The following is an 18,141-nucleotide window of genomic DNA, read 5'->3' as shown; positions in this document are numbered from 1 at the left end:
TCTTTTTTAAGAACAAAATATTTTCCATCATGGCGGATTCTTTTCCTTTTTTAATGTTTATTTTATATTTGAGAGAGAGAGACTGAGAGAGAACAAGCAGGGGATGGGGCAGAGAGAGAGGGAGAGAGAATCCCAAGCAGGCTCTGCACTGTGAGTGCAGAGCCAGATATAGGACTCAAACTCCTGAACCGTGAGATCATGACCCGAGCAGAAATCAAGTTGAACACTTAACCACCTGAGCCACCCGGGCACCCCGTCTGGTGGATTCTTAATCACGTTCTCCACGTATGCAGTGTGCTCACTGGATGTCTTTTGGCATAATCATTACACATTTGGCATGGATAGTATGCAGGTGGTGTCTTCAAAAAGGCCCACCAGATAAGCCTCACTTACCTTCTGCAAAGCGCCAATAGCCGCACTCTGGAAGCACAGATCTGTTTTGAAGTCCTGAGCAATTTCTCGCACCAGCTGCTGGAAAGGAAACTCACCAAGTTTGCGCGTGGGGAGTTCAGTGGACCTCTGATAACGTCTAATTTCACGGAGTGCCAGTTACCAGGCCTGTAACGATGAGGTTTCTTCACCCTTCCAGTAGAGGGCGCACTCTCGCGAGCAGCTTTTGTAACCAGTGGCTTTCTCTGGGCTTTACCCCTGGTGGATGTGCAGGCAGTCTGCTCTGTGGGTCTGTGGAGACCGCCTTGCTTACCCACCCTAGGGAGCGGCGAGGCATTAGAAGCGAGGGCAGCCCAACAACGGCTGCAAACCTAGGTCTTTTAACTTTATTGAGATATAGTTTACGTTCCTAAAATTCACGCATGTTAAGCATGCAGTTCAATGGTTTTGAATGAGTTTACCAACTTTTGTAACCATTACCATAACTGAGTGTGAGAACTTCTGTATTACCGCCAAGAAGACCTTTCGTACCCACTGATCCTACTCTGAGGCCCAGGCAACTGCTAGTTTATTTTTCGTCTCTAACAATTTACCTTTTATGGACATTTCACATACATGGAATTATATAATGTGGTTTTTTCTGCGTAACGACTTTCACTTAGCATCCCACTTAGTTTTCCAATGTAGGGTACAGTTCATGTGGCGCACCCCTCCACTCATGGCTTATTTCTCCTTCTGGCTGTTATGGTGAAGGATGCTGTGACCATTTACAAGTCTTTATGTGGACACACATTTTCATTTCTCTGAGAGTAGAAACTGAGTCATAGGGTAAATTTAAGTTTCTAGGAGACTGCCAAATTGTTTCCCAAAGTAGCTTCCCATCAGTAGTAACATTTGAGGATTTTGATTTCTCCACATCCTTGTCAGCATTTGTTATTGTCTGGCTTCGGCAGTAGCCGTGGTAGTAGGTGTGAAATGGTATCTTCTTGGGGTTTTAATGTGCATTTCCCTAATGATTTTGAACAACTTTTCATGTGCTCATTTGCTGTTTGGTTATCTTCTTGGGTGAAATGTCTATCCAGATCTTTTGCCCACTTTTTAATTGGGTTGTTTCTCTTATTAGTGACTTGAAAGTGTTCTTTGTATATTCCAGATACAAGTCTGTTATGGATTGAACGTTTGTGTCCCCTGAAGATTCATATGTTGAAATCCTACCCCCCAATGTGACGATATTAGGAAGTGGGCCCTCTGGGAAGTAATAAGTCCAAGAGGGTAGAGTCTTGATGAATGAATGGGATTAGTGCCCTCATAAAAGAGACTCCAGACTGCTTTTAGCCCTCTCTCTGCCGTGTGAGGATACAAGAAACTAGCTGTCACCAGAACCTAGCCATGCTGTTTTTCCTATCTCAGACATTCAGCTTCCAGAACTTTGAGAATAAATTTCAGTTGTTTATAAGCTACCCAGTCTATGGTACTTTGTTATAACAGCCCACACTGAGACAAAGTCCTTTGTCAGATATGTGATTTGCAAATATTGTTTTCTCTCAGTCTGTGTCTTGCCTTCTACTGTGAGTATTTGTGCCTTGGAACTTTGTGGAATTCATTGAGGACTTGGATAGTCACTACATTGTTCCAGAAATGAATTGTGTTTGCTTCTGTTGGTCACCTGGGGCACTTGCATGATCCAAGACAACTCCCCCACTGAGCTTGCTTTCTAGACAGCAGGAAAGAGGGGAGGGCAGGACGCCCTTCTTCACTTTCGGGGCAGAGGAGGAAGTCCAAACACCTACTCTCACTGACAGTCCTGGAACTTAGTCATGTGGTCACATGTACAGCCATGAGGAAGGCTGGGAAACATGGCATTTACCTTGGTGGCTCTGTGCCCAGCTAAAAGTCCTATGCAAAAGCGATATCAGACATTCCGGTAAATAACAGACTCACATTCGAACTCAGATTCGTACAATTCCAAAGCCATGCCCTTTCCACTACGTTATGCTGTCTTCCTAGGAAGGAGTCAACAGGAAATTATTTATTTTACACTCCTAAGAACCCTCAGGTCCCCCGGCCAGTAAATGCCAGAAACAGAGCCAGGGCTTGAAAACGGTCTTCTTCTCAAAGGATCGTCTTGTCGCTACACCCCGCTGCCCTCTGGGCTCTTCCTGGAGGGGGACTTGCTGGGTAATCTGGGTGACGTTGGATTCATTCTGTATTTTTCCACAGAGCTAGTCATTGCCAAGTAGCTCCCAGACTTCATCCCTTCCCTTTTTCCAGACAACTGTGCCCCGTGGCCCAGCACTGGGAATTTTTCCATCCTCCTTCATGGCATGCATCCCAATTTTGTGGCTTCCTAAACATCCTCTGGGCCATGGGTCCAGGAGGCTGGGAGTCAGCCTAGAGCCTCCCTGCTAGGGACAGTATTTGGAAGACGATGCCCCTGATGGAATGTTCATGGCCACAGTCCGTCAGGAAATGCCACTGGCCTCAAGGCTGCACATAGAAGCATCTATTTTGGCTGAGAGGGTGACTGAATTTGAAAAGTATTGTTTCTTCTTTCCTTTGAGGATTTTTGCAGAAGTCTGAGAACTAGCTAAGTGGAAGAAATGTTCTGATCATTTCAAGAATAGGCTCCTCCCATTAGCTGTGTATGCGTCGCTTTGGGTTCACTCTGCTTCACTCCTTTGTCTTCTGTAGACCCTGTCAGATCTGTTTCATGGGTGGTTGATATCTCTCTAACCAGAGGTGACAAGCTCCTTTTGGGACCAAGAAAAAATATTGGAGAAGCTGACTTCATGTGAGATAGCTGCCCAGAGAAAATGAAGCCATTTAAGCTGCTCAAAACCACTTTGCATCTGTTCAAAATAGGCATCCGTACCTTTTCTCCCTGCCTTCATTAGGTTATTAGTATATTCCTAAAATCTGAGGCCATAATGGACTTGAACTGTCCCAGAGAGAGACTCTAATATTTGAGGTTATTCATCTCTCACCAGTATACTAGGATCCACCCTCTGAGCCAGTCCATAGCACTGGGGTTGGTGCTGTTGTGTGGGTGGGTGGGGGAAGTACCGAAGAATTTGAGGACTCAGTTCAGTTCAGCAAATATTGATGTGGCACCCACTGTGTGGCAGGTACCATTCCAGGCACCATGAATGAAACGGCCATCCCCCTCCAGGGAAGCAGTGGTTGCCCTTCAGAGTTGGTCATGCCAACTACAGTGAAATACGCTAATTCTCTGCAGAAGAATAAGGTGCCCATTGGGGAAGCCATCCTCCTGAGCCCTGCAGAGGTCCAGAATCCAGAAAGAGCATCCCTGGTCTGGGGGAAGCATTCAGAGTCCTTCACTGTGATGAAGTCCTGTGCTGGAGGAGGAGAGGGAGGAAGGGAGACACGTGAGGGGAAGACGTATGCTGACTTGTCTCTGTGGCCTCTGAAGGCTCATTCTCAGCCTTTCCCTGCCCTGCTCTCGCCCTGGACGCTGACCTCAGGGGCTGTGTTACCCGGGATTTCGCACTCCTGCCTGCCATCTGGGTCCAGCCAATAGGGGGTCCCAGTAGAAGGTGAGATGGAGTGGGGCGCCTGGGTGGCTTAGTCGGTTGAGCGTCCGACTTTCGCTTAGGTCATGATCTTGCGGTTCGTGGGTTCAAGCCCCGCGTCGGGCTCTGTGCTGACTGCCAGCTCAGAGCCTGGAGCCTGTTTCAGTCTGTGACTCCCTCTCTCTCTGACCCTCCCCTGCTCACGCTCTCTCTCTCTCTCTCTCTCTCTCTCCTAGAAGTAAAAAAAAAACAAAAAAAAAAGAAGGTGAGATGGAGCACGGAGAATGAGGGTGGAATACTGACTCCTGCCACCCACCGGCTCCCTCCCTGTGGGCCATGGCAGTTGCGCGCTGCATTCTCTCCCAGGCCACCGCTTCCACTGGGTGGCCCATCCTCTGTGGCCACAGCTCTCTCCAGGTTCCAGTACACTGCCCCTCCCTTTCAGCCTAGAGGTGGGAACATCTCTCTGATGAAGGCTTGGATGCTGCACTGTCGATTCCCTTAATTTTCCCAGCCCTTCTGCAAACAGTCCCTTCATTAAACTCTCTTCCGATGACCTTTCCGAGAGGCCATCTCTTTCCTCCTAGAGCCCTAGCGGACACCAGTAGGCTGGGCGAAATGTAAAGAACCCGTCATATTAAGGAGTTGCTTTTTGTCTTGTTTTGTTTCATTGCAAGATAGCTTAGCGGCTCCTGGGTGGTTCAGTCAGTTAAGCGTCCAACTCTTGATTTCTGCTCAGGTCATGGTCTCACAGTTCGTGGGACTGAGCCCCACATTGGGCTCTGCACTGGCAGGGATTCTGTCTTTGTCTCTCTCTCTGTCCCTCCCCCCTCACACTTTCTCTCAAAATAAATAAATAAAACATTTTAAAAAATAGCTTTAGCTTATGTATAACATTGTATAAGCTTACAGTGCACAAGGTCTGATATGTTTACATACTGCAGTATGATTCGCTTAGCTAATACCTCTATCATGTCACATAATTATCGTCTCTCTTCTGTAGCGAAAGACACATACTTTGTTTTTGGTTTACAACAGCAGTAGCAAACTATTTTTTTAGCTCCTGAGAATGAGAAATTTAAATCAGATTCAAAAGACCATATCTCATATAGTTCCACCGACATGAAATGTCCAGAAAAAGTAAATCTATGAGGCACAACAGCAGACGAGTTGGTGTCTGGGCCTGGGGTACAAATGATGCAGTGACTCCAGAGGTGCGTGAGGGATCTCTTCCTGGCAATGGATTACAGTGATGGTCGCACAGTTCTGTAAATGCATTAAAAATCATTGAACGGGAGTGTCTGGATGGCTCAGTCGGTTGAGCCCTGATAGGCTCGGATCACGATCTCACGGTTCATGAGTGCGATCCCTGCATGGGCTCACTGCTGTCAGTACAGAGCCCACTTTCGATCCTCTGTTCCCCTCTTTATGTCCCTCCCCCTCTTGCTCCCACGTATGCTCTCTCTCACTCTCTCTCTCTCAAAAATAAACAAACATTAAAAAAAAAATCATTGAATGGTATACTTCCAATGGGTAAGTTTTATGATATATAAATTATACCTCAGTACAATTGATAAGATTATAAACAAAATGTACCAACAATATATAAAGTTTGGAAAATAGAGGAAACAATCACCTGTAAATCTCAGCACCCTAACAGAGCTATTATTATTTTTTCAAATTCCATTCTAGTTACTTATTATCTGCATCTGACAATTATGAACATAACAACATTAGCTACCAGTTACTGCATGCTTCCCATGGCCCACGCTGGGTTAAACACAGAGCACACGTCATTTCATTCAGTCCTCACAACACCTCAAGAGGAAGGGACTCTGACTGTCGGATTCTGTTAAGAAGAAACCTGAAGCCCAACTGCGTAATGTACAGAATTGTCAAATCACTATGTTATATACCTAAAACTAATACAACATCGTATGTCAACTATACTTCAATTAAAATAAAGAAGAAACTTGAATCTCAAAAAAATTCACTGACTTGCTATGTAAACTTAATATTCTACCTTGCTCCAGTTTTTTTTTAATGTTCATTTATTTTTTAGAGGGTGCAGTGGGAAGGACACAGAGAGAGGGAGACAGAATCCAAAGTAGGCTCTAGGCTCTGAGCTGTCAGCACAGAGCCGGATGCATGGCTGGAACTCACAAGCTGTTGAGATCATGAGCCGAAGTCCGAAGCAGTTGGTTAAACCAACTGAGACTCCCAGGTGCCCCAACCTTGCTACAGTTTGGAATCTTTTTATTTTCTCATAGTGTTTCAGAGTTCTTTATTATTTTATTTTATTAACGTATAGTTGGCATGCAATACTATGTTAGTTTCAGGTGGCAACCATTCATTCAACATTTTTATATATTACAAAGTAATCACCACAATCAATTTAGTTACCCTCTATCCCCCATACAAAGCTGTTACAATGTTATTAACTATATTCTCCATGTTACACTTTGTGGTCTTAATTCTTGTAATGTCTGCAAAACAGTTTATTGGGTCAGTGCACCACATGATACTTAACTCTTTCCTCTTCTGTAACACATGTAGTGTTCCATTAAAAATGTGATAAACTTCTTCATTAGAAAAAGCTTTATTCATATTGAACATTATCTTCTTAGAATGCTTTTCAAGCAATTGGGCCAAAAATAATAATTTTAAAATGTCTTGAAGTGAAATCAGTTTCCAAAAGGTTGGGATTGATATTCACACCTGCTAATTTTTTTCTATCCTTGTCAGTGCTAGGTATGCCAGGGTTTTAATGCTCTGCCTCAGTTAGTGGATCTTGTCCTTATTTTAATTTCCATTAATTTCACTACTAGAAGGGTTGGACTTTTTACTGTAACAGTTGAATTTTCTCTTTTGTAACTTATCTATGATTTATGCCCATTTACTTATTGGAATCTCACTGGTTTCCTACTAATGAGTATGAGTTCTATATAAATATATTAATCCTTCATGTTTTATCTTAGCTGAAAATATTTCCCCTTTTTGCCTATTTATTTTACAAACATTTTACCTATTTTTATTTAAGGAAATGATTGTTATTTTCCTTTGTGAGTTTATCTGTAGTTTCTAGACTTCACAGACACCTCTATCCAAGGCTTTGATAAGATTCAGTTATAATTTTCCTGACTTTTCTGTAGTGTGGTTTGTTTTAAATTTAAGAATAATCCAGCACTGGGGTGCCTGGGTGGCTCAGTCAGTTGGTTGGCTCCTGATTTCAGCTCAGGTCATGATCTCACAGTTCATAGGATAGAGCCCCAAGTCAAGCCCTGCACTGACAGCATAGAGCCTTCTTGGGATTCTCTCTCTCCCTCTGTCTCTCTACTTCCCCCTCCCCCCAATGCTCACTCTCTCTCTCTCTCACTCGTGCACTCTCTCTGTCTCAAAATAAGTAAACTTAAGAAATAATTCACCCCTTAATTTTTAATTGAGGTATAATTGACACAAAACATTATATTAGTTTCAGGTGTACAACATAGTGATTCAGTATTTGTATATATAGTAATCTGCCCATTATTTATGGTTTCGACTTTCATGGTTCCAGTTACCTGTGGTCAACCGTGGTCCAGAACAGATGTCCTCCTTCTGATGTGTCACCTCACCACATCTCATCACGTAGGCATTTGATCATCTCACATCGTCACAAAGGTGAGTACAGTACAATAAGGTATTTTGAGAAAGAGAAACATTAATCTAATTTTCATCACAGCATATTGTCATAATTGTTCTATTTTATTACTAGTTATTGCTGTAACTAATCTCTCACTGTGCCTAACTTGTAAATTAAACTTTACCGTCGCTGTGTATCTATAGAAAAAACATACATAGAATTTGATACTATGTGTGGTTTCAGGCATCCACCAGGGGGCTTGGAACATATCCTTGCAGATACAGAGACTAGTGTTTTGTGACATGATCACCACAATATGTCTGGGTAACATTCAGCACCAGACACAGTTACAGAGTGGGTTTGCTTGCAATGAGAACTTTCAGTATCTACTCTCTTGGCAGCGTATAAGGGTCACCATGTTGTGCATTACAGTCCACAAACTTATTTACTTTATAGCTGGAAGTTTGTACCTTTTCACCCCCTTCACCCATTTCACCCATCCTCCTCCCCCTGCCTGGGGCAACCATTAATCTGTTCTCTGTATCTATGAGGTTGTTGTTATTGTTGTTTTGATTGCGCATATAAGTGAGATCATATGCTATTTGTCTTTCCGTTTGTCTGACTTATTTCATTTAGCAAATGGACCCACAAAGGTCCATCCTTGGTGTTGCAAATGGTGAGATTTCACTATTTTTTATGACTGAATAAAACTCCATTATATATTACATATAATTATATAACATATATTAATAGATATTATATATGTGTGTGTATATTAATATATGTATATATACACATACACACACACCACATTTTGTTCATTCATCCATTGGAAACTTAGGTTGTTTCCATAGCTTGGCTATTATAAATAATGCTGCAGTGAAAATAGAGGTGATATATCTTTTTGAGTTAGTGTTTTCATTTTCTTTGGGTAAATACCCAGAAGTGGAATCGCTGGGCCCCATGATAGTTCTATTTGTAATTTTTTTAGAACCCTCCATACTGTTTCCAATGGTGACTGCACCAATTTCCATTCTCATTAACAGTGCATAGGGGTTCCTTTTTCTCCATATCCTTACCAACACTTGTTATTTCTTGTCGTTTTTTATACTAGTCATTCTGACCCGTGTAAGATGATAATACCTTACTGTGGTTTTGATTTGCATCTCCCTGATGGTGAGTGATACGGAATATCTTTTCACGTGCTGTTGGCTGGATGTCTGTATCTCTTTGGGAAAATGTCTGTTCAGACCCTCTGCTCATTTTTAATCAGATTATCTTTCCCCTGTTGTTGACTTGTACGAGTTGTATCCTTATATATTTTGAATATTAACCATTGATCAGATATATGTTAAATGTTTTCTCCCATTCAGTAGGTTCCCTTTCATTTTGTTGATGGTTTTCTCTGCTGTACAAAAGTGTTTTACTTTGATGTAGTCCCACTTGTTTATTTTTGCTTTTGTTGCTTTTGTTTTTGGTGTCAAATCCAAAAAAAAAAAAAAAAAAAAAAAAAAGGTCATCACTAAGGATGATGTCAAGGAGTTTATCACCTATGTTTTCTTCTAAGGGTTTTATTGTTTCAGGTCTTACATTCAAGTCTTTCATTCATTTTGAGTCAAATTTTGTGTATGCTGTAAGACAGTGGTCCAGTTTCTTTGTTTTGCATATGGACACACAGTTTTCCAAACATTGTATATTGAAGACACTGTCTCTTACCCACTGTACATTCTTGGTGCCTTTGTCGTAAATTAATTGACTGTATATGCATGGATTTATTTCGGGGCTTTCTATTCATTCCATCCATCTATGTGTCCATTTTTATGCCAATGCCATACTTTTCTGATACTGTAGCTTTGTAATGTAGTTTGAAATCAGGAAACATGACACTTCCAGCTTTGTTGTTCTTGCTCAAGATTTGGCTATTCAGGACCTTTTATGATTCTGTACAAATTTTAGGATTATTTGTTCTCTTTCTATGAAAAATGCCATTGGAATTTTGGTAGGGATTTCACTGAATCCATAGAGTGCTGTGGTTTGTATGGACATTTTAACAATATTAATTCTTCCATGGGCATGCAATTTCTGTTTATTTGTGTCATCTTCAATTTCTTTCTTCAGTGTCTTATGGTTTTCATTGTGTGGGTCTTTTACCTCCTTGGTTAGATTTATTCTGTGCATCTTATTCTCTTTTTATGCAGTTCTTAATGGAATTGTTTTCCTAATTTCTTTTTCTGATAGTTTGTTACTAGTGTTTAGAAATGCAACAGATTTCTGTATTTTGATTTTGCATCCTGCAACTTTACTGAATTCACTTATTCTAACAGTTTTTTAACTGTTTTTCTATATATAATAGAAAATATATTTTTTTATTTTAGACTCTAAAATAGAGTCTTTAGGTTTTTCTATATATAATATGATGTCATCCGCAAATAGTGACAGTTTTACTTCTTCCTTTCCAAATTGGATGCCTTTTATTTCTTTTTCTTGCCTAATTTCTGTGGCTAGGATTTCCAATCTTGGGGAACAAAAGTGGTGAGAGTGGGCCTCTCTGTCTGGTTCCTGATGTTAGAGGAAGACCTTTGAGCTTTTCACCATTCAGATGATGTTCACTGTGGGTTTGTCATATATGGCCTTTATTATGTTGAGGTATACATATATTTTACTGTATAGTTTGAGATCTGAGTCTAGAAGGCTTTTTCTCAATCCGCTGCCCAGTTTTTCCAATGCTGAACATTACTTCTTTCCCCCACTGCTTTGTGATACTGCCTTTATCTTATATTACGGTCCATAGAGAGTCCATTTGCTTCAGAACCACATGATCTTAATTATTGTTTGAGTATATACTTTTGTATTCAATAGGTCTGGGAAATCTCATCTGTTCATCCTGCTTGTAGGGCACCCACCTAAACAGCAGGAAATGTGGGTCTGGTGCTCATCCCAGGACACAGGAGAGGCTGTGGATAAGCGTTGGGGGGCTTGCTATGACCCTGGCGGTGACTAAGATACCCAAGGGGAAATGTGAACAAGAAGCCTGACCCAGAGATGCTCAGAGCTAACAATAAGAGCCTCTCAAGACAAAGCCATCCAATCCCTTGGGTGACAGGGAAGAAAACCGAGGTGAGGAGATTAAGCCTTTTGTCTAAATCCCCAGAGGCAGTTAGTGGCAGAGTAGAAACTAGATCTGGTCTCTTGCCTACTGGTCAGGGGCCCTCGACTGTTCCCCCGGGAAAGAAGGGTTGGTGAGCTGGGGAGAGGTGCGTGTGGGTGCAGTGTATGCATACCACTTCACTAAAGCCTTTCACACCTGGTGTCTGTACTTGATCCTCACCTCAAGCCTCTGTCAAGTCCTGTGCAGAGTCTCTTAACCAAACTCCCCTTGACCAACTGTCGGAAATCCACCAACTGATGCTCCCAGCTGGGAGCTTATCTGTGGTACATCCCTGTACTTCTGCTCCTACCAAATGTTTACCAAGAATCAATTATTTTTGCTCCCAAACCTGTTTATGCCACTTATACTTGACATTTTAATTATGCGAGCTAACCAAAAGAGAAGAGTGTGGAACAGGAAAAACTCATTGCTGTTTTATGACACATGTGTTGCTTTGGAAAAACTCGACGAAGGTGAATCATTAAAAATTCCTGTGGAATAAAATGCAGATAGGATGCCTGTAAAACATGCGTACATGCACACACACACACACACGCACGCAGGAGGAGCTTTGTATAAACCTAGAAGGATTCTGCACTCACATTATTTTGCAAGTAACTTAAGTTTCTCTTCTCTTTCTAAAAACAAATTGGAAATCATGAGCTTATATAAGACAGAGAAGGTTGTCATCAGAGGGCTCTTTTTTAAAAGAGAGGCCTTGGATTCACATCAAAATAAGATTATATGTGTCCTGTTTTAGGATTTCGCAGCACAACCAAATTTTTTGATTCATCAGCCAACTACCTGTCACAATGACATAGGAGAGAAGGCTTCCATTTGCTGTTCATATAAAATAATCTTCATTTCTCAGATGAGCTGTCTAGGCTTCCAGCACCGTGGTCAGACACTGACAGGGAGGCATGTGACTATGGCGCTGGGCATATGGCAACGGAAGCCATTGGGTCCAAATTCCAACCCTAACCAACAGTCTGGCCTTGGGCAACTCATCTATGCTCTTTGAGCCCAGCTTTCTCATCTGCTAAACAACTTCTGTGTCTCGGGATTGTTGTCTAGGTGAAAGGAAACGATGTAGGTAAGCACCCAGCGTAGTGTCAGACCCATTTTTAAGTGTGAGCTAATGCTACATTGACGAAATAGAAATGAAATGAGTTAGCCTCAGTGGGTGGATGGGATGTAAATAGACAGGAAGGATGGGTAGCATCCCTCCTCATTATCAAACTCCAGTTCACAGAATGAGGCAGTCTTTGGAGTAAGTGATTCAGTTAGGTGCATGTTCAGACCCTGTCCCTAAGGGTCAAGACAAGAGGACCCTGGTAACAGATCGTGCAGGACCGAACAGGAGCCAACTAAAGGGGCAGTTTCAAGATCCTGGAAGAGGGCAGCAGCTACCCAACTGGCGTTAGAGGAATCCATTTTCAGAGGACGGTAACACCTGGCACGTGCGCTCGGCAGTGCCTTGGAGGGCATTCTGAGTCCCGGCACTTCGAAGCTGTTTTCCCTGGATGTGAGCATCCTGGGACTTCCCCAGCCGCTGGGCCGGGAACTGAGGAACTCATCGGCTTCAGCACTAGACGAAGCCTCACTTAGTTTCAGACCATCCCTTTTCCTCCCTCACCATCCCTCCCTCTCTGCCCCCTCCCTTCCTCTCCCCCTTTCTCTCTCTCTCTCTGTATCTCTCTGTGTGTCTCGCTCTGTCTCTGCATCTCTCTCTCCCTCTCTCCCTCTCTGTCTCGCTCTTAGTGGCTGAGTCATATGGAGGAGTCCTCACATCTCCGTGGTTGGCAGTTTTTGCACTTCCCAGTGTACCCATTTCCAGCCCTTAAGATGCAGAAAGAGGTTGTGCCAGCATGAGTTATTTTGGTTAGCTGAGTCCCCACACCAGAAAACAACATATGACCCCAACTTGTGTCTGGTTGGAGGGCTGGAGCCAGCTAGAACCACATGACACCCAAAAGCCCTAACTGAGGCATCACCCATTTGAGTCAAGGGTCCAGTCCCGGCCCTTGTGACCCAACCTTAACTGGAAATGGGTAGCCAACCCCCTGCCCTGCTGAGAAGGACTCTCAGGGAGCAGTGGCACCCAGCCATTGCAGCCCATCTACAGCCTCCAGGCTTTTATGTTCAGCCCACTGCTCCCTGAAGCTCCTGATTTGTATTGTTGTGAACGGTACCCTGGGACTGGGCTGCCTGCCCCCCTAGACCCTGTGTTCCCTCAGGTGAAGGACCACACCTGTTTCTGTCCCTCTAGAAAAAAAATCACAGCGACTAGAACATAGTAGATGTTTAATAAACATTAGTTTTCTCCCCTCGCTGCTCCGCCACATGCAAGCCATCTGAATCTCTGCTCCTTCACCTTCGAGAATCTCTCCTATCTAGAAGGACTTCTCACTGCCTCTGTGTAGCCAAGTCCAAGTCCACCTGGCCTGACTCTCCCGGTCCCCTAAGTGTGCTGTCCTTCTGGCTTCCTTCAGTATTTGCTGCCTTCTATCTGCTGCCCTGCCCTCACTGCATCTCCGGAGAGCACAAGCGAAAGTGTCTGCACGTGGGCAGAGGCATACTCTTCCGGGAAATCTCAAAGGAGTCCTCGATCCCCAGAAGGATCAGAACCATGGGGGAGGGGATGAGGAGGCCCAGGAAGGTTTTGGGCAGAGCAACCCTTTAGCGAGACCAGCCTGGCAGCGTGCAGACGGGCTCTCCTTGTCCCTTTCATACTGTTGCCTTTCTGGCTGGGGAACCTTTGGGAGAGGCTCCAGCGTTGCGGCAGATCCGTGTGTCTGCCCTTCCTGTGACAGCATTCAGACGCCACGAGTCATGGTGGCTATCAGCCTGGCCACTTGGTAGGCTTGTCATCTCTGTGGGTTTTCCCTTTTTCACATTCTGGACGTTTATAAAGCAGAAATCCTATTAGCTTGGCTGGAGTCGAAACTAGAGATGGAGTGAATTACCCTGGTCTCATCTAAAATAGATAATGAGGCTGAGTTTGGGGAGACCTGTAGTCAGCCATTTGTGTGGATACCGCACACAGTGGCAGGAAATGATACCCCCTTGTAAATAAATCACCCGCTGGCAGCCTCGCCTTGGAATATTTATAAGGAAATAGACCTGGGAAGAAAGAGCGATAAAGCCCAGGCTGTGAAAACTATTGGAAGAAGGGCTTTCTGGTATGTCTAGAGAGTTCAATTCTTGGTTGCCTGGAGGGAGAAAGGAGAGAAAGAAAGGAAAAGCTGACAGTTCCATCAGGAGAAAAATGGTGTGTTGAATTTTTATTTCATTTTCAAGAGGGTCCTGTTCTTGTGCGTGTCTGGGACTAGTTCTCACCGCAGGAGAGTGGAACTTAGTGGGGGAGTCTCGGTCTCTCCCTTCCTAACTTTCAAGCTTTGGTAGGGTAACCTCGGGCAGGATTCCCTCAGATGTTGGGGGAGAGTCCCCATGTTTGCTCCCCAGTTATGCCAAAGCCCCGTCTGTGCCATGGGCCACGGGGGCACTGGGCTGCCCCCCCTTCTCTGGTTCTAATATTGAGGAAGCACCTTGGGTGAAAGGGAATCTGCCATTGAGAAGAGATACAGCTGGACTCAGGGAAGTATCAGTGTGCACCTATCTCGGTGCAGAGCCAGACGCTGCAAGGGGACCCCCAAGTTCAGTGAGCACAGTGTAACCTTAGGTATGCTGCCTCCTCTGTGAGCGTCTTCCCCACCTGCACCCCTCCAACTAAGTTTGTCTCATCTATTAAATTCCTCCAAGGACGATGGGGAATCACATCCTTCTCCCGCCCCCACCAGGAAAGCCTCAGAGAACCCCAGCAAAGGAATATATTGATTTAGTAGGTACACCAAGCAAGGGACAGGCAGCATTGATCTCTGTGGTCTTGAGCCATTGATTTAGAGCTCACTGAATCCTCGTAAGCAGCAGCTGATTTAACAACAATTCATATATTGCACCCACATGCACCTCTGTTCTAGGCATGGATGATGGGGTCAGTAGATGCAAAGGGCAAGATCCCATGCCTCCTGGGAATCAGATATGTGAAGGAAAGCTGACACAAAAATTACAGTACAGTAAAGTAAACTACAGCCAAAGATACATGAAAGGTTCTAGGGAGTTTGGGGGGGAGGGGCGTACATCACCTAGCCTAAGGGGGAGGGGTTTGTAACAGGGGGCAGCATCTGGGCTGGGTGCTAAAGGATGAGTAGAGATGAGCCAGGCCAAAGAGGAATGGCCTTTCAGGGAGAGGGACAGCGGAGAGACTCCCAGAGTGGGGAGATATCATGGTACGTAGAAAAAATGATGGCATGTTGCTTCTACTGATGGAAGTAGCAAGAAATGGCTATAGAACACTGTTCAGGAACAAAATATAGGGGACCTCAAGCCTCAGCCTAAGGAGCATGAATCCTGCAGATAATTTTTGTAAAATGTGACCCAGAGTCTGTCATTCCTCTGCTCAAAGCTCTGTAGTGGCTTTCATGTCCCCACAGTAAAAGCCAAGGTCCTTACAATGGCCCACAAGCCCCACATGCCTGGCTTCCAGCTGACTCTCTGACCTTTTTCTATTGCCCCCCCACTGCACACTCTGACAACCTCTTCCTGAGTCCTCCAACAAACCAGGAATCTCCTGCCCCAGGACCTTTGCACCATCTATTTCTCTGCCCAAAACACTCTTCTTCCAGATACTTACATGGTTCATTCTCTCACCTCCCTTAAGTCTCGTTGAAATGCTAACTTCTTGGTGAAGCCTTCCCTGACCCCCTTTTCAAAACTGCAACACCCTCTTCTCTCATTCCACACTCCTAAACCCCTGACTCTGTTTGATTTTGTTCTTCCAGAGCACTTATTAAGTCTCCCTATGAACTGGACCAAGGCAAGTGTTTTTATCTACCTTCTTTATTGCTATGTCCCTAGCACCTCAAACAGCAGCTAGCACATAGTGATTTCAAGGAGTTCTTTAAAAAAATTTTTTTGGGGGGTGCCTGGGTGGCTCAGTCAGTTGGGCGTCCGACTTCGACTCAGGTCATAATCTCGCAGTCTGTGAGTTCGAGCCCCACATCAGGCTCTGTGCTGGCAGCTCGGAGCCTGGAGCTTACTTTGGATTCTATGTCTCCCTCTCTCTCTGCCCCTCCCCTGCTCACTCTCTGTCTCTCTCAAAAATAAATAAACATTAAAAAACTTTAAAAACAATTTTTTTAATATTTATATATTTTGAGAGATAGAGACAGAGCATGAGCAGGGGAGGGGCAGAGAGAGAGGGAGACACAGAATCTGAAGCAGGCTCCAGGCTCTGAGCTGTCAGCACAGAGCCTAACATGGGGCTCGAACCTACAAACTGCAAGATCATGACCTCGGCTGAGGTCAGACGCTCACGCACCTGAGCCACCAAAGTGCCCCAAAAGTATTTCTTTATTTTTTCTGAAGTTTATTTATTTGTGAGAGAGAAAGAGAGCGAGTGGGGAAGAGGCAGAGAGAGAGTAAGAGAAAGAGAGAGAGAGAGAATCCGAAGCAGGTTCTGCACCTTCAGCAAAGAGCCCACTGCAGAGCCTGAACTACAAATCGTGAGCTTATGACCTGAGCAGAGGTAAAGAATTGGCCGCTTAACCACCTGAGCCACCCAGGTGCCCTTCAAAGAGTATTTCTTAATTGACAAGTGACTAAGCTAGAGAGCCATGAACAGGCATTAGGTGAGGGAGTGACGTACTCTCACTACACAGTATAGGCTCATGGTGGTTTTCCCCTCCCCCTTTTCTTTAACATGACCCACAGTAAGAAACACACATTACTAACATGCAAATATAAAAAAGAAAGTCTAACTGAAACAAAAGTTTCCCGAAATAATAGTTACTCTTTTCACCTTTTACAGTGCTCCATGATCTATTCTATTTTATCTATTCTGTGGCTACTTTTGTCTTTTATAAAGTACATCATGACCCAAAACTATTAAATTGATTTCACATCCCACTAATAGGTCAAGGACCAGAGTTCCGAAAGTACTGCTATACTATTCTGGAATTAGATAACGAGGATGGGTGTATAACTTTGGAGATCTACCACAAACAACCTAACTGTACATTTAAAAATGATTAAAATGATAGCTTTTATGTTATATAAATTTTATCTCCAAAAAGCATTTTAATGACAGCCAGGATTAATTTGAGAGGAGCTAACCTGGAGATAGAAGACCAATTGTAGAAAACAAGTGTAACAATCCAGGTTGGAGGTGATGAGTGGACAGAGATAGTCAAAATCGAGAAGGACAATTCCAGAACTATTCAGAAGGTTAAATTGGAAAGCACCGAAACAGGGAGAGTCGAGGATGATTGTAGACTTCTGCCTCAGGTACTAGGAGATGATGGTGCTGTCATTTGAAATCAAGAACACCGTCTGTACACCTCCTGGGATACCGTATTTATTAAAAATAAACAACCTCTGTGTGTGCACTCGTCCTTTGTCGATGCACAGAAGAGGTACAAGGCAACACATCACTATTGGCCAACCAGGGAAGCCTGCAGTGTAGGACTAGAGGTGCGCCAGCATTCAGGGGATGGGCGGAGGGAGAGGAAAGAGTGAAGGGGGCCAGAGGGAAGTGATACAGAGCCCGGGAGTATGCCATGTTGTGGAAGGCAGAAGCGCAGAGACTTCTAGAAGGAAGGTGACCAGCCAAGACATCTAGAGATACAGGTCCTGGAGAGTGAAGGGGCAGCAAAGACAGAGAAGGAAGGACAGGAGGCTGGAAGGTTAAGGTCCACCTGGGAAGTCAGTTTCTCAGGAACAGCTTCTGCAAGTGATGTCCAAGCTCAGAACCAGCCATCCCTCGGACCATGACAGGCCAGCTTACCCGTCACTCCCTCCTACACCCCATTCATGGTTTCCCTACATGGAGGTCCAAGTGGCCCTCTGAAGGATACCCCTGAAAGAAATTTCCTGTTAATCAGGCTCATCCCTCCGGGCTAGGCAAAGAGCAGGCAGTTGTGACAGCACCCAGGGCTGGATGGAAATAGGGTGGAAATGGGGAAATGGACAGTTCTCACTCCAGGGGGGGAAAAGAAACACACAATTATTTATTCAGCTAGATCCAGTCCTCACACGATTCTGGTAATAGAGTCATCCAGCAGCCACCTGGAGGTGTGATCCAGCTCTAAGACCCCTCCTGAGGCCAGAGAGAGGCAGACTGCTGTCCGGGGGGGAGGGGCTGAGACCTTTCCAGAAAGGGGTTATGATGTTGGACAGATTTCTTAAATGCTGTCAGAGAAATATGCAGCCTCTTCAGAATAACAAAGTTAGTCCTCAAGGACTTCACAGAGGCAGCGCTGGAAAACAGGGTGTGGGTATGACCAGTAGCCTTGAATCACTGGATCAAAGTACAGGACTGTGTCGATCCCACAAACATTCATGAAGCTCCATCACCTGCAAAGCAAAATGCTCAGGTGTTGAGAAGGGTACAG

General features: G+C 44.3%; 1 pseudogene; it reads right to left on the bottom strand.

The window, feature by feature from the left end:
- Positions 1-268: 268 nt before the first annotated feature.
- On the bottom strand, positions 269-2,209 carry LOC144216030 (histone H3.3A-like; annotated as a pseudogene).
- Positions 2,210-18,141: the final 15,932 nt, after the last annotated feature.

The sequence above is a fragment of the Crocuta crocuta genome, unplaced genomic scaffold (assembly GCF_008692635.1).
Source record: "Crocuta crocuta isolate KB4526 unplaced genomic scaffold, BGI_CrCroc_1.0 scaffold130, whole genome shotgun sequence".
Lineage (NCBI taxonomy): Eukaryota > Metazoa > Chordata > Mammalia > Carnivora > Hyaenidae > Crocuta > Crocuta crocuta.
The sequence above is the reverse complement of the archived record's forward strand: the minus strand, read 5'-3'. Positions and strand labels throughout refer to the sequence as shown.